Source organism: Lithobates pipiens, unplaced genomic scaffold, assembly GCF_037356315.1.
Source record: "Lithobates pipiens isolate NorthernLeopardFrog02 unplaced genomic scaffold, aLitPip1_a1.2 Scaffold_30, whole genome shotgun sequence".
Lineage (NCBI taxonomy): Eukaryota > Metazoa > Chordata > Amphibia > Anura > Ranidae > Lithobates > Lithobates pipiens.
The window spans coordinates 24015519-24043306 of NW_027507791.1; positions in this window are offsets into that span (position 1 = coordinate 24015519).

The following is a 27788-nucleotide window of genomic DNA, read 5'->3' on the forward strand; positions in this document are numbered from 1 at the left end:
GGTGAAGAGATGCAATGTGAAGGAAACCACGTGCCTATTAGACTGTATCACTTGAACACACCAATAAATTGTCACCTTCACCACAAACCTCAGATGAACTAAGACAACTCCGACTAGACCTTAGCTCTCACTTACGTAAAAACTGACTTTTATGTCATGCACCTTAAGCTAAACTGGTACTCACAAGGTAACAAATCTGGAAAGCTACTAGCGAAACCAATACAAATGTAAACTCACCCAAAATAAGATCCCCTACATGACTTCAAAGGCAATAGACTGACACTCTTGACAGCCAATTGCTTCCGTGATTTCTATGCCACCTTGTATAACCTAAACTCTACTGAACCAAACAACCAACCCACCAACCACACGTTATGCTCTTTCCTTTCCACGGTCCACCTTCCGACACTATCACCAGACCAGATCGCTACTCTTTCCCAATTCTTACACATAAAAAAATAAAAAATCACTCAAAGAGAGTTTTTGTCCTCTATGGGACTTTGCACTGGGTTGCTGGCACTCAATATTAGTACGAGAGTAAAGAACGAATTATTTAAAAAATATATTTATTTCTTGCTGAAAGATATAAAATTAATAACTATTACATATACCAAAAACATCTAAAATAGATGTACATTGGGGATGTTGGAAATATACATGAGACATTAAACCAATTCTATCGGAAAATAATAATACACAATAGAAATAATCCAACATTTTGAGGTGTTTTGGAAGTAAACCTCTTCTTCAGGGGTAGTGGGTTTAATCACGTCAAAGTGTATGTCATGTATATTATAGATAGACTCTCCAAGACATCTGTAGCATCCAGTCGGAGATCAATCTGCCACTGTTCGACAGGGACCAGGAGACAACAGAGGCAAGGAGAGGTGGAAGTAAGGGGGGAAAAAAAACAAGAGGCAGAAGAATGCCTCAAAAATAGACCCTAGGTCCCCTAGATGGACAGTGGGCCACAGAGTAGTGTGAGGCACTGAACCCAGCTTGATTTCTGAAGCCTAACACAGCTGAAGGAGATTATATTATAACCTTCATTCTACCCCCAGACTGATCACTCAAGCATGGTCTCTTTTTGTCTCTCTATACCTGTGGTTACATACACTGCGAGTCAGGATTGAGGTGAGTCGGAAGAGGTGGAGAACCATTTCCTTTATTTTTGGTCCTGGTTTACTCCCTTTACGGAGTGGGACATGCATTTTTGGGGGTGCCCTTTGTGGAACTGCTGTCACAGCTGTGGCCCACTACCCATCTGAGGGACCTAGGGTCTATCTTTGGGGCTTTCTTCTGCATCTTAGTCTTCTTCCCCCCTTACTTTCACCTCTCTTTGTCTCTGTTGTCTCCTGGTCCCTGTGGAGCTGTGACAGATTGATCTCCCACTGGATGCAACAGATGTCTTGGAGAGTCTATCTATAATATACATGACACACACTTTGACGTGATTAAACCCACTACCCCTGAAGAAGAGGTTTGCTTCCAAAACACCTCGAAACGTTGGGTTATGCTGTTCTATTGTGTATTATTATTTTCCAATAGAATTGGTTTAATATTTTGTGTATATTTCCAACATCCTCAATGTGCATCCATTTTAGATGTTTTTGGTATATGTCATAGTAATTTTATTGCTGTCAACAATAAATAAATATATTTTTTAAGAAATTCGTTCTTTACTCTCATACTAATATTGATTGCCAGCAACCCAGTGCAAAGTCCCATAGAGGACACACACTCTCTTTGAGTGATTTTTTTTTTTAAATTTCATTAGGGATGTGGGTTTGCTGACACAATAGTTTCATACAGGAGTGACACAATCCCTCCACAATTCTTAAACATAAAGTCCCTGACCCAGATGGGTTTGGCAAAGAAAATTATAAAGAGTTCTGACAACTCCTCGTCCCACAGCTTCATGCATCCCTTAATAATTTCCTCACTACTGGCGACATACCAAAGGAGTCCTTAGAGGCCGTAATTGTCACTATCCCTAAACCAAACAAATCTCCTGATGACCCAGCCCACTACAGACCAATATTTCTACTCAACACAGACATCAAGCTCTATGCTAAACTATTTGCTTCACACTTAGCAACTGTCCTACCAAATCTCATACACAACGATCAAGTAGGATTCGTCCCTCACAGGCAAACATCCAAAGGCTCCCATTGCTTCTCGAACCTTATTCAATGGGCTGAACATCACCGAACACCTTCTCTGTTGATCTCCTTAGACGTAGAGAAGGCATTTGACAGAGTCCATTGGCATCATCTAGAGGAAGTTCCTCAGAAATTCGGCCTTACTGGCAATATCCTAAAAGCCATCATGGGACTATATTCTAATCCCAGTGCCAGAGTATGGACAATTTGTCCTCCCACTTCTGTATTAAAAAACTGGACCTGACAGGGGTGTCCCCAGTCACCCCTAATTTTTGCCATGGTAATCAAACCCTTGGATGCAGCCATTAGGTCCCACCCCTCCATCACGGGTCTGACCATGGGAAATACCACTCATAAACTAGGCCTATATGAGGATGATATCAGCATTTCACTCACCGATACACTTGATTCCCTTCCTTACCTGTTATGTACACTGGAAATCTTCAGCAAAACTTCTAAATACAAACTAAACCACTCTAAGTCACCAATGCTAGGCATATCCCTCTCCACAGACCTCAAAATCCAGATCTCCCACACCACTCTATTCTCCTGGGCACCGACTGATTCTCTCTCCTACTTAGGTATTCAATTGGTTGTACCTGCTAATGCACTTCATACCAACATTTCACTTTTATTGTTTCACTTTAAGCATTGTTAAAATCACAGCTCCCGAAAAAAATGACATTTTTAAAACTTATTTTTGCACTGATACTTGTCCCCTGGGGCAGGACCCATGTCCCCAAACACTTTTTATGACAATACCATGCATATAAGCCTTTAAAATTAGCACTTTTGATTTCTCCCATAGACAATTCATTATAGTCACGAGTAGTTTTAAATTACTTTTTTTTCCTTTAGAAATATCATTTTGTTTAGGGACTGTTCTAAACATAGGAAAATGCACCACTTTACAGGTATACTATAGACACCCCCCCAGGGACGAAATTTGGTGGAATGTTTCACTTTTATTGTTTCACTTTAAGCATTATTAAAATCACTGCTCCCGATAAAACAGCCTTTTTTTTAAATTATTTTTGCATTGATACTTGTCCCCTGGGGCAGGACCCATGTCCCATGTCCCCCATTAGGAATCTACAATGAAAATATACCTAGGATGGTACTACACCCCCAACAAACTAGCCAAGATGCACCACTCCCTGTCGTCTAAATGCTGGTGGTCATGTAGCACAACTGGCACCCCTAAACACATCTGGTGGGATTGCCCAACCATCCACTCCTTCTGGTCTCCAGTAAACATTTTCAATGCTAACCTAACCAGCAACAATGCTATTCTCATCCCGCAGTTAGCCCTCCTAGGCATTGGGCTGGACAATTGGCCTCCAGATTCACATGCCGTGATTAGACACATTCTCATAGCGGCAAGACTATCTATTGCACGTAAATGGAACTCTATAACCTCTCCCACCCTTCAAGACGTGATCAACAACCTTAACAATCACTGCAAGATGGAATGACTATTTGCCAAGACCCACCTAATCAATCTCTCATCAATATAACAATCTTTGGCATTGCTGGCTCTAACACCCAAGATGCATCCTACCTTAGTAACTGAAACCATTCATAACCTACATGTTAATCTCATTTAGACATATGCTCCTGCCCACTTTGCACTCCTATACATACTTCCCTCATCCGTATGCCTACACTCCTATGCTTAGAAACTTCTGTAACTCTATATGATTCTGCATCGTCCATTTGCCCTACTACACAGTCTTACTGGTATGTCAAAATGGACTGATCAATATCTTCTGGGATTTTTTTTTTGCTGTTACTTGCTACTAGATATGCAGTTTACTATATCTGAACTATGCAAAATCCTTCAATAGAAATTTTTTTATAAAAAAAAAAAAAAGAATGCTTTTCCAGAACGGGTCTGGCTTCTTTAGGTGTTTTTTGGCAAAGTCTAATCTGGCTTTTCTATTCTTCAGGCTTATGAATGGTTTGCACAGCCAGGCACACAGCATTTCCTGCATTCTTCCTCTGGATCTAAAGAACTGTCTAGGAGTTTCTTTTTGGGGTTTTATTGAGAATGATTACCTGGGATGGGGAGAGGGAGCATGGTTTACCCATAAAACCATAGAACAGGATAACTTACGGACTCCTCAAATTCTGGCTGCATTGCACAGACTGCTGGCTGCACCTGTAAAAAAACTGAATGTCCCCTAGATCTCTATGCTGACAGTGACCTGCACTCCTTCCAGAGTTTAAAGGCTATACAGTCACTAACTCCTCAACAATAGGGTTCTCATTTATCCACAGTATCATCGGTTGCCTCCTGCCGATATCCACCAGGCTCTTCTTAGTGAGGGAGATGAAGACTCACACCACCATGGGGCAGCTGGACTCTATCTCACCAACTTCCTCCTGACTATCTCCAGTGAGCTTCTCCAGACCCCACTTGATCCTTGGTTTTCAACTTGCAAATGGGCCTAGTTGAGACCTTGGTGTGCTCCTCACAGATACTTCCAGAAATCTGCCCCAGGAGCAAAGCCCCAGTAGGACTGGGCTGAGGAATTCTTACTCTGCTGCTTATGCCTCAGACTATTTATGAGCTCTCCCATGACCCTCTGGGCACACCTCCCCAGTGATTGGCTGAAATCACAATTAATATTTAGGCTACCTGTTCTTCCTCCCACTATACTTCTAGAATCCTCTAGAAGAGAGGAGAAGCAACAGAACAACAGCCTGTCAAACACTGAAAATCCCCAAATAATCAACTCCTGCACCCCTGATTACACAGGAGCTAAATGTACCTAGCAGCCTACTGTACACTAGGAGCATGCTACATTATGTCAATAATATTGATCTAATATGGTCACATGGCATGAGCATCCCCGCCCTGTTGTGTATGTCAGCTGTTTGGACGGAAATTCCCTGTCTAAAGCTCATTGGCCCAACAATGACAGCTAACTTCCAAGGTTTGGATGAGCTTGCATTCAGACTGAACCCAAGGTCGTCACCAATTAGGACCATTGGGCTCTGATGCATTCATTTTGAAAATCCAGTTTAATTCTTAGATGTTTCCCTATGTAAACGTGACCCCCTCCAGTGTTTCTTCACTTAGTCTAATCCCCAAAACTGTAAAAGCAATGAGTTTCTAATATTCCAATGCTATAAATATGTTTGTTTCATATAAGTTGTAAAACATGAATAAGCATAATACATGTACAGTAGTATATAACAATTCTTATATGCTACATCTACATCTTATAAATGAAGTGCACAAGGCCTGGCATGAGTTAGTAAGCTCTCTTTTATCTCACTCTCCTGTGTTGCACCTTGGAGTATAACGGCTCTTCCTACCTGCAAACAGTAACAGTAAGGGAATTCGTCAAACTGTGACACAGAGAGTGATTCACCACCCAGGGCTATCTGATCAGCATCTGGCATTTTGGTGCTGCCTGCTCAATAGCATGGATCCTTTTTACACTTAGACTTCCAGATCTCACGCCTGTTAATTTGATGACACTCTTAATTGTAAAATGGCTCCCTGGTGGGGTCTGATTTTTTCTCTCTGTAAAAGTCACATTTTGCTATGGCATTTACTTTTTCCTCTGCGTCTGAAACATAGGCTGTCACTTGGTTGATTTGGTTTATTAACCAGTTTGCACACACATGTGGCAGTTGTTTACTTTTCAGAAACTGTCTGGTTCCACTGGCTGCCCTCGCAGATTTCCAGATTAGATAAAAATCCAGATCATATTAAAAAACATGGGGGTTGACTATAAGACTGATGGACTTTTTGAAATCAAATTCTTGTACCCCTCTTTTTCTTCACAACCTGTCCCTTTGTTATCTGATTTATAGATTTGAATAAGTAAATATATTATTGGAGGTCCAACTCAAGAGTAACAATAACAATACGAGAACTGTACTTTTGTTTTAATTGTCTTAGCCCTTGTACACACGGTCAAAGATTCCGATGGAATGTGTCCTATCGGACCGTTTTGTCGGATATTCCGACTGTGTGTGGTCTCCATCGGACTGTTTCCGTCGGAATATCCGACAGACCAACTTTTCCAACTTGCCGGTAAAATTTACAGACAAAATGCTCCGATCGGACATACTCCAATCATGTGTAGCCTACTCCGACGGACAAAGTGCCACGCATGCTCAGATCAAATTCCTAGACCAAAGCTATTGGCTACTAGCCTGAATGTAGTCCCGTCGTAACGAAATAACGTCATCACGTTATGTACAATCGGATTTTCCGACAACTTTGTCCGACCGTGTGTATGCAACAGTTTTAGACAAAATCCGTCTGACAAAATCCAACGAATTTGGTTGTCAGAATGTCCGACCGTGTGTACAAGGGCTTATAAAGACTTGCCCCCACCCCCTGAGTATAACCCACCAGTCTAACCCTTAACTTGGTCCCCATTCCAACAATTTTCATTGTGCTGCTCTACTTGAAGCCAAACAAGTTCCGCAGAAACCATCCTCAATGGATACGCTACTTTCTGCATATATGTTCCTCTGTTCCATTAATTTCTTTGGAAAACTTTTTTTATGGCAGTCTCCAGAGGTCCTGTTGAGTACTTCTAAAGTTTGTTTTCTTTATATCTTTCTTTCAATTAAAGCATACCAGCAAGAAATAGTCCCTTTCCTAGGGTGAAAAAGCTTGGTTGGTGCAATGGGAGAGTGACAAATGGTTTTCCTGCCTCCAACGGTCATATAGGGGCATAATGAATGTGTCTCTGATTGAAGCTAGTCTCAAAATCCTTCTCCGATGGTATAGAGTTCCCTATCTTATTGCAAAAATCTATCCTGATGCATCCCCGATGTGCTTTCGACAGTGTAATCATATTGGTACCCTACTCCACACCTGGTGGTCATGCCCACGTTTGAGGGGTCTTTGGAACAAGGTCTTTGCTTTACTACGCAAACTTACATATGCCCAGATCCCTCAGACGCCGGACATCGCGCTACTAAACCTCAAAATTTAAGGTATATCCAAGCATTCTCAAACGCTGATCTTTTTCATCCTCTTGGGTACGAAAATGACAATAGCAGCCCACTGGAAAAAAATGACAGTTCCGTTCTCTGCGGTAAAAAATAAAATTTCCTGGATCATGGCACAAGAGAAAATAGTCAGTATTATACAGGACAAGAAGCGTAGGTTTGAACTTATATGGGAACCTTGGGCCAGATATTGTCACATCCCACTATACCCGGGTTACTCCTTCTCTAGTTGATGGTTCTACTGGGTGTCCCACACTTTCTTCTATTCCTTACCTTTTTCTTTCTTTATCTTACTTTCCCCCGCTTTCTCTTCTTTTATGATTTCTCTATCTTTCTTCTATTCTTGCTACTGTTTGGTTTAAACCGTTTAGGTTTTAGAATTGTTAGTAACACATTCTATTGGGGGGGAGGGAGGGGTATATCCCCCTATCTCCCTCCTCTATTGTTATTTGGTTTTCGTTACTGAGGCATTTACATGTTTAGTACTGCTGCACTTTAAGTGGAGATAATTAAGCGGGATAACCCTCTGTCTCTCTGGCTGGGGGGACACTGGGGATCCCTTCTATTTTGCCTACCATATTGGGGTGGAGCCTGGGAAGCTCGCGGAAGAGGGAGGGCGGGGGGAGCCCCTGGTCGCAGCAAGATCCCTTTAGGGGCGGCTGGGGAGGTCTCCTGTCATTTGCTCTGCCGTGCTGCATAGGGGGAGGGTGGGGAGGGTTGTTTCTCCCCTGACTGTACCACCTCCTTGTTCCCTTTCACCCTGATCACTTGTATGGTCCGATAACTAGCTCTTATGACATGGGATTCTCCGAAATTCCTGCTCAAGCAGTCTATTTCTACATCCACTCTTGCCTCATCCATGTGCTATTTTCTTGATGTACTGAGTTACTTTTGGCCTTATGGCTCGATAGGTATATCTCTGTACCCTTTTTCGTTTATCAAATTCACCCTGTACTTTATTGTATCTTTATTGTTTTGTACTATTGTGCTCAAAAATAAAAACATTTTGAAAGAAAAAGCTTGGTTGGATTTCCAACTTGCTATCATAACACATCATGAACGTAAGGTCAGATGACCCCTCTTCTTTACTTCTTTATTTTGTAACATTGTTCTTATCTTTAATAAAATATTTAAACAAGGGCAGGTCATGACTTTAACAATATCCAAATGCTCAAAGAACGTCCTCTTTTTAGAAAATGCCTACAAGGTACTTTACAGGTGGTAACACACACCGGCTAGACTGCCCCATTTCATTCCAGCCTACTCCCCCTTGTGTTTCTGATGGTGCTCCCAGGAGATCACAATGACGCACATCTGGTAGACCTGTCCGAGGGTATGCAGGTTATGGATCAGAGTTTACTCCCTCCTCCGATGCATACTGCATGCTCACTTCAAAAAGGACCAATACGAAGCACTTCCCTGCAACCCAATCGCAGAACTGCTTCGCCCGGAACGCCAACAGGCTCTGCATCTCTTTACTGCAACCAAACTGACGATAGCTAGGGCATGGAAGACACAGGTACTATGTTTTGAGGAGGTTAAAAATCACATCAACAATATAATGGTTAATGAAAAGCTGACTGCTGTCCTTTTCGGACACTCATTATAAGTTCCTGAAGGTATGGCGGCCATGAGTCAAGTATACTGAACCCACCAGTCTTGATACCACCCTTCTTCAGATTTAATGCACTTTTGCTCCCCACCGCAAGGATCCCCCTCCCTCTTTTTCCTCTTCTTTCCTCCCCCTCTTCTTAACTCTTCCCTTCTTTGCTAATCTCAAACCCTATTTCTTCTTTATCTCCCCTCTCATTACTCTACCTTCTCGGCTTCACCTAAGAATCCATCTGGCCACTGGGCATAGCCTTGGATGAGCTGGTTACATGGATATATACTCAGGACTATTTACAGTCAGGCCCCTGTTCAGACAAACTCTTCAAGTATTTGTTAAAAATCGGACGCGGTCCTTCGAGCATTCCTGAAATCTTAGCCCCTGTACACACGGTTGGAGATTTCGACTGATTTAACCGAATGGCACGGGCAGGCATATTGGCGTACAGTTATGTCCAATCTTCAATGCCGCCCTGCCATCGTGAGCGTGCTGCCGGTGGCGCACTCGCGTGGCGGTCGGGACCCCGTGAGGTCCCGCGGACTTGATTGGCACGGGCATACCCGCGATCGTCTCACGGGACGGCTGAATGGAGGAAATGCCGTGTAAACAGCATTTCCCCATTCTGCCTAGCAACTAGTGATGCTGATCTCTGCTCCATGTGATTGGAGCAGAGATCAGTGTTCACTAAATGAAAGCCCAACCCCCAACAGTTAGTAACACGCCCCTAGGAACACTTAACCCCTACACTGCCACCCACTGGTTAACCCCTTCACTGCCAGTGTCATTTACACAGGAATCACTGCATTTATATAGCAGTGATTACTGTATAAATGACAATGGTCCCAAAAATGTGTCAAAAATGTCCGATGTGTCCGCCGCAATGTCACAGTCACAATAAAAATCGCTGATCGCTGCCATCACTAGTAAAAAAAAAATAATAAAAAATTATTAATAAAAATGCCATAAAACTATCCCTATTTTGTAAACGCTATAACTTTTGCGCAAACCAATCAATAATCGGTTATTGCGATTTTTTTTTACCAAAAATATGTAGAAGAATACGTATCGGCCTAAACTGACGGAAACATTTTTTTAAATATATTTTTGGGAGATATTTATTATAACAAAAAGTAAAAAATAATGTGTTTTTTCAAAATTGTCGCTCTATTTTTGTTTATAGCGCAAAAAATAAAAACCGCAGAGGTGATCAAATACCACCAAAAGAAAGATCTATTTGTGGGAAAAAAAGGACGTCAATTTTGTTTGGGAGCCACGTCGCACGACCGCGCAATTGTCAGTTAAAGCGACGCAGTGCCGAATCGCAAAAAGTGGTCTGGTCTTTGACCATCAAAATGGTCCGGTCTGCAAGTGGTTAAGTTAAGTCCTTGTGTTAAAAGCTGTTCTACAGAATGAGTATAGCACAGGAAGAAAAACATAAACAAATTAATGGAAATAATAATGCAATCCTGATTTACAAAAGTAATTACGCCTCAGCTATGCTTTAAAGCAGACCTTGCACCCTACACAAACTCCACTTTTTAAGTGGCCTCCCCTGCCCTTGCTGAAATGCAGCATACACTTATAGAAGCCGTAGGGTGAAAAAAAATTAGATAATATACTTAAATCTCCTTTAGATTCTATGGGTGCAGGGGATGGTGTCCTCCTTGCAGACAAGAGCCTAGGGAATGCAGAGTACTCCAGCTCCATAAAAAGGCTGCAAAGATAAAAATTCAACTCATTTTGGAGGTTCAGAATCCTCCTTTAACAGAGCTGGAAAATAAAACAAGACAAAAAGTATACCAGAATTACAAAATCATATGTATACTGTGTTGCTTTGTTTTCTACCCCTAATTAAAGGGAATTTGCGACTTGCGAGCTCTTGAAATGCGTTTAATTTTTATCTTTGTGTCAGCTTTAACCACTTGACCACTGGGCACTTAAACCCCCTTCCTAACCAGACCAATTTTCAGCTTTCGGTGCTCTCACAGTTTGAATGACAATTACTCAGTCATGCAACACTGTACCCATATGAAATGTTTGTCCTTTTTTTTTCACACAAATAGAGCTTTCTTTTGGTGGTATTTAATCACCGCTGGGTTTTTATTTTTTGCGCTATAAATAAAAAAAATACAGAAAATTCGGTAAAAAATAAAATAAAAAATTATTTGTTTCTGTTAAAATTTATTGCAGAATATTGGCGAGTATTGGCAGAGTATTGGCAGAGTATTGTCGAGTATTGGTGAGTATTGGCAAGTATTGGCAGAGTATTGCAGAGTATTGCAGTATTGCACAGTGATGCAGAGTATTGCACAGTATTGGCAGAGTATTGCACAGTGATGCAGAGTATTGCACAGTATTGGCAGAGTATTGCACAGTGATGCAGAGTATTGGCAAAGTATTGCACAGCACAGTATTGGCAGAGTATTGAACAGTGATGCAGAGTATTGGCAGAGTATTGCACAGTGATGCAGAGTATTGCACAGTATTGGCAGAGTATTGCACAGTGATGCAGAGTATTGCACAGTATTGGCAGAGTATTGCACAGTGATGCAGAGTATTGCACAGTGATGCAGAGTATTGGCAAAGTATTGCACAGCACAGTATTGGCAGAGTATTGAACAGTGATGCAGAGTATTGGCAGAGTATTGCACAGTATTGGCAGAGTATTGCACAGTGATGCAGAGTATTGCACAGTATTGGCAGAGTATTGCACAGTGATGCAGAGTATTGCACAGTATTGGCAGAGTATTGCACAGTGATGCAGAGTATTGGCAAAGTATTGCACAGCACAGTATTGGCAGAGTATTGAACAGTGATGCAGAGTATTGGCAGAGTATTGCACAGTGATGCAGAGTATTGCACAGTATTGGCAGAGTATTGCACAGTGATGCAGAGTATTGCACAGTATTGGCAGAATATTGAACAGTGATGCAGAGTATTGGCAGAGTATTGCACAGTGATGCAGAGTATTGCACAGTATTGGCAGAGTATTGCACAGTATTGGCAGAGTATTGCACAGTGATGCAGAGTATTGCACAGTATTGGCAGAGTATTGCACAGTATTGGCAGAGTATTGCACAGTGATGCAGAGTATTGCACAGTGTTGCAGAATATTGGCAGAGTATTGCACAGTATTGGCAGAGTATTGCACAGTGATGCAGAGTATGGCCAGAGTATTGTCACTGAGCTGCTGCCACCTCTCCCCCTCTCCCCTCTCACTGTGCCGATCAGTACAGAGATGGGAGGGAGGTACCGATGTCATGGCATGACGCTGGTTTGACTACAAGTGATAATGATGGAGCGATCACATGGTAAATGGCCGCTATCAGCTGCTGTTTACCGTGATCAATGTGGCCCCGCGGGTACCGGATGTTCCCAGGTGCGTGCCCCAGGGGACGCGCGGGGGCAAGATTCTGTAAGGACTTCCCACGGACGTCCACCCAGAATAAGCCAACCACGCTGTAGCCGTCTTTCGGCTATGGCCTGGTCGGCATGTGGTTAAAGCTGAAGTTTAGTCATAAAAAAACAAAAAAACTCTATAACTTTAGAAAGCTAACTTACCTATAATCAAGGATGTCCCATGTCGTCAAACATCCGGCGCTGCAATGGTAATAGCTTTGGGTCTTTTGTGAAGCATCTCGTCTTCTTTTTTAAAAAGACATTTTCCCTCCTCCCTCCTTCGCCATTGAGAAACATGCTTTCATTGCTTTCAGGATCCAGATCTGAACCCAGGACCTCCATTGGCTTGTTTCTCAACTACACTTCTGCTTCATTCCAACCTGCAACCACTTGTTACCAACCTGACACTAGTGGACAATTTTAATACTTTTTTGGAGACTAGTGACACTAATACTGTGAACAATGCTAAAATATGTGCACTGTCACTGTACTAAGGACACTGGCAGGGAATGGGTTAACATCAGAGCAATCAAATGGTTAAATGTGTTCCCTGGGAGTGCTTGCTAACTCTGGGGGGTGCTTTAACTGTGGGAAGACAGAGGTAGGTGTTTCTGCTTATCAGAAACACAGGATCTCTGTCTTTCCTACTAAGAGAACAGTGATCTGCCTTGTTTACATATGCAGACCACCATTCTGCCTCTCTTGGGAACGAGAGAGGCAGACCTGGAATTGCAGAATGACCTACCTGTAAGCGATGTACGTGGGGTGGTCGGCAAGCTGTTAATAAATAAACTCATACTGGATTGGCCTATTCAGCTTGGCGCTCTCATTTCAGCAATACCTTTCCTTCAAGGGACTGCTGTTGACAGGGCACCTCCAAAAAGTTCAAAAATTGGACTAACAGTCTACCCAAGGTGTCCAGGTCTCCTATAATTTATGGCACATCTATTTTATCACCCTTACTTGTGCACTACAAGTGGAATCCCAGGGAAACCCAGGAAAGGTAAGTATAAATTATCCCACTACAGATTTTTTTTCCCAACTTTCCAAGTTGGCCATAGACTAGTAGAATTTCATCAGAAAATGTTTGTTTTAAGATCATTAGTTTGATTTTTCTAATCATCAGTGGGGTCAAACTGACGTTAATTTTCCACCACGGTGATGAGAAAAATGAAAGGAGCAAGATGGAGATTTTTTTCTCGAAGAAATCGATTCCTAAAAACGAATGTGGTTTTAATTTGGGAAAGTCCATTAGTTCCAAAATCGAACGTTTAAAGCAAATAAAAATTGTAATCGTTCTGGAATTAAAGTTTTCATCTTTTCACGTCAATTTTTGCACAAATGTTTGTTTGTAAACGTACTAGTGTATGGCCAGATTTATACTTATTTTCTTAAAGTGGTTGTAAACCCTTACAACCAACTTTGACGTACAGGTAAGCCTAGATTAAGGCTTACCTGTAGGTCCAAGAAATATCTCCTAAACCTACACGGTTTAGGAGATATTTGCTGAAAGACAGGCACCACTGTCTACGGCGCATGTGTCGCAGTCAACGGCGATATGCCGTGAGTGGCGGCTCCCATGCGCATGCGCGGGAGTGACGTCATCACGGCTTCGCCGAATGACAGCGGCGAAGCGGCGAGACCCACCGAGAAGATGGATGGTGCGGACTACAGGGGACAGCGGTGACTTCGGTGGCTCCTGTGTCAGGTAAGTGACACATAATGGACTACTATGCGATGTGATGCGATGCATAGTAGTCCATTATGCTTTACCTTTGCAGGGAATCAAAGAGGAAGTAAACCCATCAGGGTTTACTTCCTCTTTAAAGGGGAACATAAAAAGCAGACCCTGTGTTTAAGCAGCAAGGCCCACTTTAGGTTAGACTTTAACCAGTACAAGATGAATTCTGAATGGTCGTCAAAAATGTTTGCAGATCGAAGCCTTTTCTTTTTTTTTTTTTTGGCTTTACTAAATAACAAAACAAAACTGATTCTCTGTGATTTTTTTTTTTTTTTTTTTTACACCAAATGATAGTATTGTGTTTATAATGATATATCTTTTTTTTTTTTTTTTTTTTTTTAAAGTACCTGGCTTGACACTTGTATGTATATTATATAATCTTGCACTGTTATCTGTGGCTATGCAATGCCTTGCAACTGTTACTGGAGGAAAATGTTTGGGTCTAACTGCTTCTTGGCTTAACCACAAAGACCACAGTAGGTCTAAGGAGGGTGAAGTATCCTTTGAAGAGAATAACTATCTGCTGAGGGGAGTGAAGACAGGATATTCACATTTTTTTTTAGCTCCCCTGTGAACCAAGTTTCCCTATCGGCCCGTACGATCGGCCTGGCTGTTAAAGTAAGTAGGACAAACTGCTGCAAAGAGCCTCAACTATTGCACAACCTGGGGAAACAGGAAACGCTTGTGTTCTCAGAAGAGACCTGTGAACAAGGCTAGTGTAGCCACTACTGAGAAAAGATATCATCTTATCAGTTCCTTACTGAAAACATGAGCTCAGCAATTTCTGCCTGGCGCACTAGGTGAATAACTGAATGGACATCACGGCTCACGGCCCGTAAGCCTTAGCCCTTGTACACACAGGTCGGACATTCCGACAACCAAATCCGTCGGATTTTGTCCGTCGGATTTTGTTCGAAACTGTTGCATACACACAGTCGGACAAAGTTGTCTGAAAATCCGATCGTATGTAACCTGATGACTAGTGATGGACGAACGTTTCGCCCGGCGGTCGTTTCGCGGCGAATTTCCGACTTTCGCCGTCCGCGGGTTCGAACGCCTTTTTCCGTCGTTCGCCCCGGCGGACTTACGTGTTTAATGTATACAAGAACTTTAACCTTTCGTGACACGTTTATCATGTGTTACAGGACAACCAATTGAGACATGACAGCTCATGGACACTTGGACATTCCCCCTAACCTATAAATACACCCGATCCGGTGGCCATTTTACATTCTTTCTTCTGTCACTGTAGGGAAAGGATCCTGTGTGGAGTAGGGACAGAGAAAACGCTAGCTATTTGGTACACAAAAGTTCTTTTCAGGACTGGTATAGGTGTTAGGTCAGCAGCCTGAGTTTCTTTTGTCAGTTTAGATAAAGGGACAGAGCGCTGTATGCTGCTATTTTAGGGACAGCTCAGCCAGATTAGTCTTTCTTCATCATCATCATCATCATCATCATTAGCTGTTACTATCAGGTCCACAAAAGAGCTATTCCAGCTAATCGTTCCAGCCTACTCTTTTTTGCCAATTTGTATAGGGACAGGCAGGAAGCAGTGTGTCAGGCAGTGAGGATAATTTTAAAGACTTGCTGTTACTATTAGTTCCACAAAGGTTCTTTTCAGGACTGGTATCAGTGGTACGGTAATAGGCTTGTACACGTATAATATTCTTTCTTCCAAATATAGAAAGAATATTATACTTGACTGCTGCCCTTCTGCTGCAGTCTGCTAATCATTCACAACTCACTTGTTCCACAAAGCTCTTTATCAGGACTGGTAACTTGGTCTGTCTAGGGTGCTACGGTACATAGGCTTGGGTGCGGTACAGTCTGCTGTTCTGTAAGGACCGCTATCGGTCCACAATACATAGGGTTGCCGTGCACTACTGCTGACCGCTGCCCTATACTGCAGCAGTCCTTCAGCGGTATAGGGACTGACGCACAGTCTGCTAAACACTAATACACAACCTGCTTGGTCCACAAAAGTTCTTATAAGGACTGGTAACTTGGTATAGGGTGCTACGGTACATAGGCCTGAGTGCGTTACAGTCTGCTGTTCTGTAAGGACCGCTATCGGTCCACAATACATAGGGTTGACGTGCACTACTGCTGACCGCTGCCCTATACTGCAGCAGTCCTTCAGCGGTATAGGGACTGACGCACAGTCTGCTAAACACTAACACACAACCTGCTTGGTCCACAAAAGTTTTTATAAGGACTGGTAACTTGGTATAGGGTGCTACGGTACATAGGCCTGAGTGCAGTACAGTCTGCTGTTCTGTAAGGACTGCTATCGGTCCACAATACATAAAAAATGACAGGCAGAGGAAGAGGCAGGCCCTTCCGCAGGGGTGGTAGGGGTAGGGCAGGAGCAACAGCCTTGAGCCAAAGTGGGAAGTTGCAGAAGGTGCGTTCAATTACTTTAAAGGACGCACCAGACTTGGTTGAGTGGCTCACTCAGCCTTATTCTTCTGCACCCTCCTCATCCTCTCGATCTGCACCCTCTTCTTCACTCTCTGCTATGTGCACCCCCAAAGACACTACCACCAACAACACCACCACCACCACCACCACCACATACCTTCCGCTTGAGTGCAAATGGGGGCCTTCATGCTCCAGTGTTTTAATAGGGACCCCCGTATAAAAAGCATGAGGGTCAAGGACCAGTACTGGGTGGCAACGTACTTAGATCCCCGGTACAAACACAAAATGGCGGAAATGTTACCGCCGTCGCAGAGGGCTGTCAGAATGCAGCACTTCCAGGCCTTGCTTCGAGAAATGCTGCATTCTGCTTTTGCGTGCGCTGGCAGAGGAGCAATTCCCACTCCCAGAGAAGGATTTGCGGGTACCAATCCAACAGCGCCTGCAAGAAGAGGCCGGTTTGAAGATGTGTTGGTGACTTCGGATATGAGGTCATTCTTTCAGCCGACCCATCGACAGGTGTCATCCGGATCCAGCATCAGGGAACGCCTAGACCGTCAGGTGTCCGACTACATTGGGTTAACGGCCGATGTGGACGCTCTGAGGAGTGATGAACCCCTAGACTACTGGGTGGGCAGGCTTGACCTCTGGCCAGAGCTTGCCCAATTTGCAATCGAACTGTTGGCTTGCCCCTCATCCAGTGTCCTGTCCGAAAGGACGTTCAGCGCAGCAGGGGGGATTGTGACCGATAAGCGTACTCGCCTAGCTCACCACAGTGTTAACTACCTCACATTTCTAAAAATGAATGAGGCATGGATCTCGGAGGAATTCAACACATGTGATCAGTAGACCATGTATATGTCTATAAACAATTTTTGGAATCAAGCACACAGACCTTCTTAATTCATTTGGCTCACTTCCCTGACCCAAAAAAGCACACCGTACTATATGCCCCTACCCTCCTCTTTGAAGAGGTTGAGCGGTGTCATATTTCTACTGGGGCTGCTTATTATGAGGGGTTCCCACCATCCCTGTGCTGTGCTGACTTCCTCCTGGGTGTTCTTATTATGAGGGGCTCCCACCATCCCTGTGCTGTGCTGACTTCCTCCTGGGGGTTCTTATTATGAGGGGATCACACCATCCCTGTGCTGTGCTGACTTCCTCCTGGGGCTGCTTACGGTGCTGCTGTCAGCGCTGTATGTCACGGAGCTGCTGTCAGCGCTGTATGTCACGGAGCTGCTGTCAGCGCTGTATGTCACGGAGCTGCTGTCAGCGCTGTATGTCACGGAGCTGCTGTCAGCGCTGTATGTCACGGAGCTGCTGTCAGCGCTGTATGTCACGGAGCTGCTGTCAGCGCTGTATGTCACGGAGCTGCTGTCAGCGCTGTATGTCACGGAGCTGCTGTCAGCGCTGTATGTCACGGTGCTGCTGTCAGCGCTGTATGTCACGGAGCTGCTGTCAGCGCTGTATGTCACGGAGCTGCTGTCAGTGCTGTATGTCACGGAGCTGCTGTCAGCGCTGTATGTCACGGAGCTGCTGTCAGCGCTGTATGTCACGGAGCTGCTGTCAGCGCTGTATGTCACGGTGCTGCTGTCAGCGCTGTATGTCACGGAGCTGCTGTCAGCGCTGTATGTCACGGAGCTGCTGTCAGCGCTGTATGTCACGGAGCTGCTGTCAGCGCTGTATGTCACGGAGCTGCTGTCAGCGCTGTATGTCACGGTGCTGATGTCAGTGCTCTGTATTACGGTGCTGCTGTCAGTGCTCTGTATCTCCTGCACCCTCTTGTTTGCCTACCCTGGTCCCTGACCTTCCCTCTCCTCCATTGCCTTCATTAGCTCCATAGTCCTGAATTGTCAGAACAATTTCCCAAATAAAAAAAAAATGCTTGTAGTTATCGATCCCAAATTCACCTCATACATGTATTATGCTATTGTCCAGGTGGTGGGACTACGTGCTACCCCCTAATAATTACCCCGTGGCCGCAAATTCGACCTAAAGGTTTGCGAAATTCGCCTCCCATTGAAGTCAATGGAGCCCGCGGCGAACGGTCGTTTTCGCGAACGTTTGTGTCCGTTCGCGTTTCGCGTTCGCGAAACGTCCCGTCGGAAGTTCGTCCATCACTACTGATGACGTTATTTCGTTAGGACGGGACTACGTTCAGGCTATGAATGAATTGATTTTGTCTCAGTGTTCGCTGTGAGGCTACACCTGTCTCACCTCAAATAAAGTCCCAGGGCTATTTCTCTTGTTTTTTTTGTGTGCACTAGTAGGGATGGAGGTGTCAGAGGGGTCACACCAAACCTTAATCTCCTTTTTTATGGATTTTGAGGGGGACCCCCACGCCATTTTTTTTTAAATTGGCGCGGGGTTCCCCTTAATATCCATACCAGACCTGAAGGGCCTGGTATGGAATTTTGGGGGACCCCCATGCATTTTTTTTTTTTACATTTTGGTTTGGGGTTCCCCTGTGGGGGAATCCCATGACGTTTTTATCAATGAACTTTTATGTGTATTGCGGGGACCGACAATTCATTATAGCCGCTAATAGTTTTAAATGACTTTTTTTCCTTTTGTTTCCTGCTCTAAACACGGGAAGCATGCGCCACTTTACAGGCATAATATAGACACTCCAAAGGTACGATTTTTTTTTAATTGGCGCAGGGTTCCCCTTAATAGCAGACCTGAAGGGCCTGGTATGGAATTTTGGGGGACCCCCATGCCTTTTTTTTTTTGGTTCAGGGTTCCCCTGTGGGGGAATCCCATGAAGTTTTTATCAATGAACTTTTATGTGTATTGCGGGGACCGACAATTCATTATAGCCGCTAATAGTTTCAAATGACTTTTTTTCCTTTTTTCCTTTTGTTTTTCCTGTTCTAAACATGGGAAGCATGCGCCACTTTACAGGCATACTATAGACACCCCCCACCCCCACCCCCCCCAGTTACAAATTTAAAGGAATATTACACTATTATTGTTTTACTTTAATCATTATTAAAATCACTGCTCCCGAAAAAACTTCAGTTTTTAAAACTTTTTTTTGCATTGATACATGTCCCCTGGGGCAGGACCCGGGTCCCCAAACACTTTTTATGACAATAAATTGCATATTAACCTTTAAAATTAGCACTTTTGATTTCTCCCATAGACTTGTACAGGGTGTTCCGTGGCTTTCGAACTTGCCACCAACACCCCAAATGTTTTGCTATTCGGCGAACAGCCAATGTTCGAGTCGAACTCATGTTCGACCCGAAACATAAAGCCCATCCCTACTACAGAGTATAAAAGAGAAGAGAGGCACCTCTAAGCCCTTGTACACACGGTCGGACATTCCGACAACAAAATCCGTCGGATTTTGTCCGAAACTTGTGTTGCATACACACGGTTAGACAAAGTTGTTGGAAAATCCGATCGTACGTAACGTGATTACGTTATTTCGTTAGGATGGGACTACGTTCAGGCTAGTAGCCAATAGCTTTGGTCTAGGAATTTGATCTGAGCATGTGTGGCACTTTGTCCGATCGTAATTCTCTACACATGTTCGGACAAAGTCCAATCGGATCATGTTGTCGGAAAATTTTATAGCCCAGCTGGAAAACTTGGTCCGTCGGAAACTCCGACGGAAACAGTCTGATGGAGCCCACACACTGTTGGATTATCCGACAACACGATCCTATCGGACATTGTCCATCGGAATGTCCGACCGTGTGTACAAGGGCTTATACAGCGGGGGTTAGCCATTTTGTTGCTTGTCATTTCAAGGCCTGTCTCGTGTCATATAGGTCTTAGCAACCATGAGTGTCTTTTTCATTATTTCATTATTTTATTTTTGGTTGAACTCCATGTACACACGTCTTCTTTTCAACCAAGCTACATTGAACTATGTGGAATGCATGTTTTTAACCACTTAAATATTTAACCTTTCACATGGGTGTTAAAATCAGCATTTTTGTTTTTTTGTACGAAAATTACTTAACCCCCTGGCGCCGACCGTATGCAAATTTGCATTCTCTGGATCTCTTTCAGATCGCTCTACTGCAGGGTAGTCTTGCCGATCACGATTACAGACTGACAATAAGAAAATAAAATGTACATACATATGGACAAGGAAGTATGTAAACATAATGCGGACATCAATAATACCCAGCATGTACCGGCATAAAACAAGCATCAATAAAGCCCTATGCATATCACAAGACCCTGATTGCTTCTTCAGGGGCAGATGCATGAATGTTGTATCGAATGGCTGAGATAAATCGCCAAATGCTGGATATCAAGATGGCGGTTGTGTAGTGCATCCAGCTCGGGAGCTGAGAAGGTGGAACAAGCAAAAGCCACAACAGGGGAACATCCAAAGGATCAGCACGGTCTGGATAGGGGTATTTGTCACTGCAGTCTCCACTTAGCCTCTTAAAAATCATGTCTAGAAAACATCTCCATGGAGTAAAAAATATCCAATGGTTGTCAGTTTGTTCTTAGAGATGTGACCGCTCTATCCAATTGTCAAGTTGTGAATCAGAATCTCAGCCGTGCTGAACATCCAAATATACCCACATGGGCCCAAAGACTATGCCCCCAGCGTCATTTATGGGTAGTGACACATGGGCATCCATAAGACATCTACCATCAAAGGGGGTGCACAGATGGGGATGAGAGAGCGCCCCCCTCCTCCTAAACCATACCAGGCCACATGCCCTCAACATTGGGTGGGTGCTTTGGGGTAGCCCCCTTTAACAAGGGGACCCTCAGATCCCGGTGCCCCTCTGTGTGAATTGGTAATGGGGTACAAATGTGCCCCTACCATTTCACAAAAAAAGTGTCAAAAATGTTAAAAAAGACAATAGATGGTTTTTAAAAATTCCTTTATTAATGTCTTCTTCTTTCCCCGCTTCTTCTTCCATCTTCTTCTGGTCTTCCTTCAGTGTTCTTCTTCCTCCATTTTGTTCTTCCCCCGCTTCTTCCTCTATCTTCCTCCGATTCTTCCTCCGGTCTTCTCATCTGTCATCTTCCTCTTGCTTCTTCTTCTCCGCTTCGTCCTCCGGATGATCCGCCTCAATGGGAGTCTCCCACTGTGTGACACTTCTGTTCAGGTGACAGCTGTTATATAATGGAGGACGGGGCCACCCTGTGACCCTGCCCCCCTCTGACGCACAGGGACTTCCCTATGGCTTTCCCCGTGTTGTCAGTGGGGGGCAGGGTCACCTATTTATGCCATTTTTTTTTTCATTTTGGTGTGGGGCTCCCCTTAATATCCATAGCAGACCTGAAGGGCATGGTATGGAATTTGGGGGGACCCCCTCGCACTTTTTTTTAAGTTTTGGTTTGGGGTTTCCCTGTGGGGGAATACTATGCCATTTTTATCAATGAACTTGTATGTGTATTGCCGGGACTGACAATTCATTATAGCCATGAGTAGTTTTAAATTACTTTTTTTCCTTTAGAAATGTAATTTGGCTGTCAGACTGTTCTAAACACGGGAAACAGGTGCCAATTTACGGGCATACTATAGACACCCCCCAGGTATGAAATTTAAAGGAATATTATACTTTTATTGTTTTACTTTAAGCATTATTAAAATCACTGCTCCTGAAAAAACTACCGTTTAAAAATTTTTTTTTGCATTGATACATGTCCCCTGGGGCAGGACCCGGGTCCCCAAACACTTTTTAAGACAATACCATGCATATAAGTCTTTAAAATTAGCACTTTTGATTTTTCATGTTCGTGTCCCATAGACTTTAACGGTGTTCGCGTGTTGGAACACATTTTTTGCCTGTTCGCCTGTTCTGGTGCAAAACTAACGGGGGGGGGGGGTGTTCGGCCCAGCCCTACTCTGTATCTCCTGCTGGATTTTGCTTCTAGTCCCCTTGTGGAAGCTTCCATTTGTGGATGGACATTTTATGGTTACACAACCTATCACATTGCTATAACTTTTTTTTATGGACTAAAAACTGAAGGACTTATGAATAAATGATTGTGGAACGAATTATATGAGTTTCTATTATTTCTTTTGGAGAAATTTGCTTTGATATATGAGTGCCTTGGCTTACAAGCATGCTTCCGGAACAAATTGTGCTCACAATCCAAGGTTTTACTGTACACAATATTTTGGTAAATAATAAAAGATTGCGCAATTGCGTTCAGTAAATTAATGCCTAACATGTCAAGACTTAACCACTTCCCACCCAGTCTATAGTAAAATGACAGCCGAACGGGAGCACTTTTATCCTCAGTGGATGTCCTCCAAGTGCGCACCTCATCTGCATCTATGGGGGTGGACACCGTGGAAGAGAATAACACCAAGTTCACTATATGGACCCCTTATATATTTGAACATGTTGATCACATCCCCCCTTAATCTCAAGAATGAATAAATTCAGTTCCTCTAATCTTTCCTCATAGCTCCTCCATGCCTCTTATCAGTTTGGTTGCCCTTCTCTGCACTTTCTCCAGTTCCCCGATATCCTTTTTGAAAACTGGTGCCCAAAACTGAACTGCATATTCCAGATGATGTCTTACTAATGATTTCAAAAGGGGCGAAATGATATCTCTCTCTCTGGAGTCCATACCTCTCTTAATACAAGAAAGGACTTTGCTCGCTTTGGAAACCGCAGCTTGGCATTGCATGCTATTATTGAGCTTATGATCAACCAAAACCTCCAGATCCTTCTCCGCTATGGATCCCCCCAGATCCTTCTCCACTATGGATCCCCCAGATCCTTCTCCACTATGGATCCCCCCAGATCCTTCTCCACTATGGATCCCCCAGATCCTTCTCCGCTATGGATCCCCCCCAGTTGTACTCCCCCTAAGATGTATGATGCATGGACATTTCTGTAAATAATTAGTATATCTTTTCATGTGACAACACTTAAGAAATGACCCTTTGCTACAATGTAAAGTAGTGAGTGTACAGCTTGTATAACAGTGTAAATTTGCTGCCCCCTCAAAGTAACTCAACACACAGCCATTAATGTCTAAACCGCTGGCAACAAAAGTGAGTACACCCCAAAGTGAAAATGTCCAAATTGGGCGCAATTAGCCATTTTCCCTCCCTGGTATCATGTGACTCGTTATCATTACAAGGTCTCAGGTGCGAATGGAGGGCAGGTGAGGTAAATTTGGTGTTATCGCTCTCACTCTCTCATACTGGTCCCTGGATGTTCAGCATGGCACCTCATGGCAAAAAAACTCTCTGAGGAGCTAATATAAAAGAATTGTTGCTCTACATAAAGATGGCCTAGGCTATAGGAAGATTACCAAGACCCTGAAACTGAGCTACAGCACGGTGGCCAAGACCATACAGCGGTTTAACAGGACAGGGTTAAACACTAGGGGGTGATCAAGGGGTTAAATGTGTTCCCTCAGTGTGTTCTACCTGTGGGGGGGGGTGGGCTCACTACAACATGACAGAGATCACTGCTTCCGATGACAAGGATCATTAGATCCCTGTCGTGTTGCTAGGCAGAACAGGGAAATGCCTCCCCGTTCTACCTCTCCTCACAGCAATCGTGGACCGCCAGCGAACTTTGAGTTTGCGGAACCCGTGGGCACACTCCCATGGCGCGTGCGCCCGCTAGGTGGGAAATTCAAAGGGACGTACGGGTATGCCCTTTTGCCTGCCCGTGCCATTCTGCCGTGTTTCAAATTTGATCATACCCGGGATGTCTACTAGTCTCTTGTTTGGACAGATTTAAATGAATTGTTCCTAAGAATTACAGGCCTACAATATAAAACGCAAAATTTCTATGCAAAACAATGTACCGCTTTGAGACGCAAAAATCTGACATAATCATACAGCCAGGGAGGTTAATCACAGAGGAGATAGGGAATATAGGTTACTCAATCTCTTCTGGATCTAAATATTGGGGCAGTTTAATGTCCTTCTGGGAACCACAGGGTGGTGACGGGGGGCGGCCTTTCCTGCTTCCATAGTGTAGAGCCGCTCAGATCACTTTTACTGAAAATTCTCTGGCTGAAAAAAAATGACACCAATGACACCAATAGAGAAGGCCTGATTTTTCTCTGCTACAGTTAAAGGGTTTCCTTTCCTGTACATTCCCCACAAAATTCCCAAGGCATTCCCAGATCCCCAGCACAATACCGCTGCTCAACCAGTAAAAATGGTGCTACCCCCCCCCCCCCCCCCGGTATGTGCAAGCCATAAGCAGCCAGCCAGCTTGGGCCAGTGGTTGGAAGTGTGCACCCGGTGGCTGCTCTGGAACATTCAAATTGCACTCATGCGCAATGCGATCTCTGATCTGTGTCACTAATGCTAAAGGGAGAGTGGGCACAGCGCGCATGTGCACCGCGCATGTGCTCAATTTCAATGAGCTGGAGAGGTTTCTGTGGACACACTTCGAACGCCCGATCAGTCCTATCGTTAGGCTGGATGAGGGGGGATCGAGCACAGAGCAGTTTTTGCTGACACTGATGAGTTCATCTCTACTCTCTTCTGCCATCATTATCTGACTTTGTTAGCACAACTGATTGGCTCCTTGTGCTGCTTCCACCTTTCCCACTCCAAGCTCTTCTGCAAGGCTGGCAAGTCAAACAGGTGTTTCCATTGGGAGATTTTTCCTCTGTTGCTGGCAAGTACAAACTCAGAGGGCGAATCTCCCCAGAATCTCCACAGAGGGGACCACAGACAGCAATAAATACCTAACAGGGGTTCTAACTTGTCCAAATGTTGCCTTCACATATAATTCAAGCTGTCACATTTCCTATTTTGACTTCTTATATAAAGATTTTTGTGTCACAGGTGCATTTTCACCAATCTAATGTTACAGATGGCTGTGGCTGGCCCCGAGTTAAAACATAATGTTATTCTATGCAATGTGTGACTATGGTAATGAGGTACAAAAACCACTTAACGACTTTCTCGGTTGCATCATGCCTAGGGCACAGTCGTCACACTTGCTACTTTTGCTTTTTGGTGCAAAATTGCAAATATATTTGTATCTGTATTTTTTTGTGCTTCTATGCCATAGCTTTACTGTCTAAGGTAAAGGCGACCTATAATTTGAAAAGAGCCAGAGTTGGATTATGGGAGAATGGGGCCCAAAAGAAGATGGCAGCTCTCCCCTCATCCCCATCCCATTGATTGACGTTATTAAAGATCGCAATAGGCAAAGAGAAGCCACTCCATTTGCATTGTCTGTATTGACACAGCCTGGCCCATCAGACACTAGCTGCCTACAAGTACATCCTCCCTTGTAAAGTGACAGGTAAAAGCTTGCCCAATGTTATGCCCACCAATGCCTGGGACCAGGCTAAGGCTGCAGTTATGCAAAGATTTAAACATTAAGGCAGCCCCCAATTTAAATGAGCCACATCTGTGCATTAAATGTGCAAAGTTCTCCCTAGTCCATATACACTTGTACTGAGATGTAGCACCTTCTAGTTAGTGAGTGCTATAAGATTTTTTGACAGGGCGTGGCAATTTGGGCAGTCTTAGCTGGTGGCCTGTTTTTTTTTTTCATTCTGGGCTGAGAGTGCCTCAGCGAGAGTTGGGTGACTGAAAGGTGGCATTCCCATCACCTCCACCTTCCTTCTAGAGGGTCCTGGAAGGAGAGGAGGGGAGGAGAGGTGAAGCTGTTTGAGGTATCTGGGAGCCTTGACCAATCCCCAACTTGGATTGGCAGAGGGCAGGTCTCTTTAAATTCCTGTGGTCAGTCCAGCTGGGGGGGGGGGGGTTGTTGGAAGAGCTGAGTGAGAGAGTGTGCAGGCTGTCAGGCCCAGGTGGAGCTCCCCAGTCTGGGGGGGGGGGGGGGGTGGCCCTGGGCTGCGGCTTGGGTGCATCCGGGAGGAGTAAAGAGATCCTAGAATCAGAGGCACATAAGGGAGCAGGAGAGAGGACAGTGGGGAAGAACACTCTAATGCCACGTACACACGACTGGACTTTTAGAAGGCAAAGGATCAAATTCGATCGTGTGTGGGCTCCATCGGACCTTTGCTTGCCATAAATCTAGCGGACTTTAGAAATAGAACATGTTTTAAATTTTCCCACTGGAATTCCGCCGGACCGAGAAATACGTTTGTGTGTATGCTGGTCCGACTGACAAAAACCAACGCTAGAGCAGCTATTGGCTACTGGCTATGAACTTCCTTATTCTAGTCCGGTTGTACGTCATCATGTTCGAATCCGTCGGACTTTGGTGTGATTGTGTGTGGCCAAGTCCGTTCATTCGGGAAGTCAGTCGGAACTCCGTTGAAAGTCCGTCGGAAAGACCGTCGGACCTAGTCCCTCGAAAAAGTCCGAGTGTGTACGTGGCATAAGAGTCTCTAAGAGTCTTCTGGCTACTGGTCTACTGGTCGCAGCCGGAAGAGCTGGTCAGTGAGCACAGTCGGGAGGACTGGGGAGGTACACCTGAGAGAACTGGGAGATTGCAGTTTGAGAGATGGGTGCAGAACCCGTGGAGAGAGGATTGTGGAGAAGGGCAGTGGAAAGGGATCTTTGCAGCCAGGCTGGCTGGCAGGGCCTGACGAGAGCTATCTGGGAGTGGTAGCTGAGCAGAGGACAGCTAGCACCTGGATTATTTCAGCTAAGTATTTATTTTAGGAGCAACAGAAATTGCATCTTTCTCTGATAATAAAGATACCAGTGTCTCTACAAAGCACATATTTACAAAGAACAGCCAATAAAATGCAAGGAAAATAAAAAAAGCATTTTTTTGCTTGCACATGATTGGTAGATGGAAGTTAGCAGTTAGCAGAGCTCTCCCTAACTTACTAAGCTCCTGAGCAACTGCACTTTGCAAACTATGCAGTCTTTTTGCCTTTAATAAATGAACCCCACTGTGTTCAATCAGGGCCGTCTTTAATATTGATTGGACCCTGTGCAAAAATTTTCTTGGGCCCCGCCATGCAATTTCACTCTCCACCTGCTCTGAGACATACAATAAATAGCAACTAGACTTAAAATCAGTTTACTGTAGCAGATCAAGCAACAATTGTGATTGGTTGCTAGCGGTTACAGCATATCAATAATGAATACTGACTGGTTGCTAGAGGTTACAGCACACATTACGGCTCACTGATTAGTTGCTAGAGGTTACAGCAAATTATTTATGCTTGTTAATTGGTTGCTAGAGATTGCTGTACAGTGTTACTGCTCACTGATTGGTTGCTAGAGGTTACAGCAAATGATTTATGCTTGTTAATTGGTTGCTAGAGATTACTGTACATTATTACTGCTCACTGATTGGTTGCTAGAGGTTACAGCACATCATCTCCTCACTGCAGGAGGGAATGATCTACATATGAATTCTGCCTTTATTTACATATCAATACTGCAGCCGCAGCTATTTACTGATGAATACCACTGCTATTTACATATGAATGCCGGTTTGCATACATGTAAACACAGGGTCTGAAGCTGAGTCATCTGTAAGTAATAATAGGGCAGAGCTGGACAGCATTAGTACCAGCAATTCACACTGAGATATTGCGGGACACAGCACAGGACTAAAACTTCAGA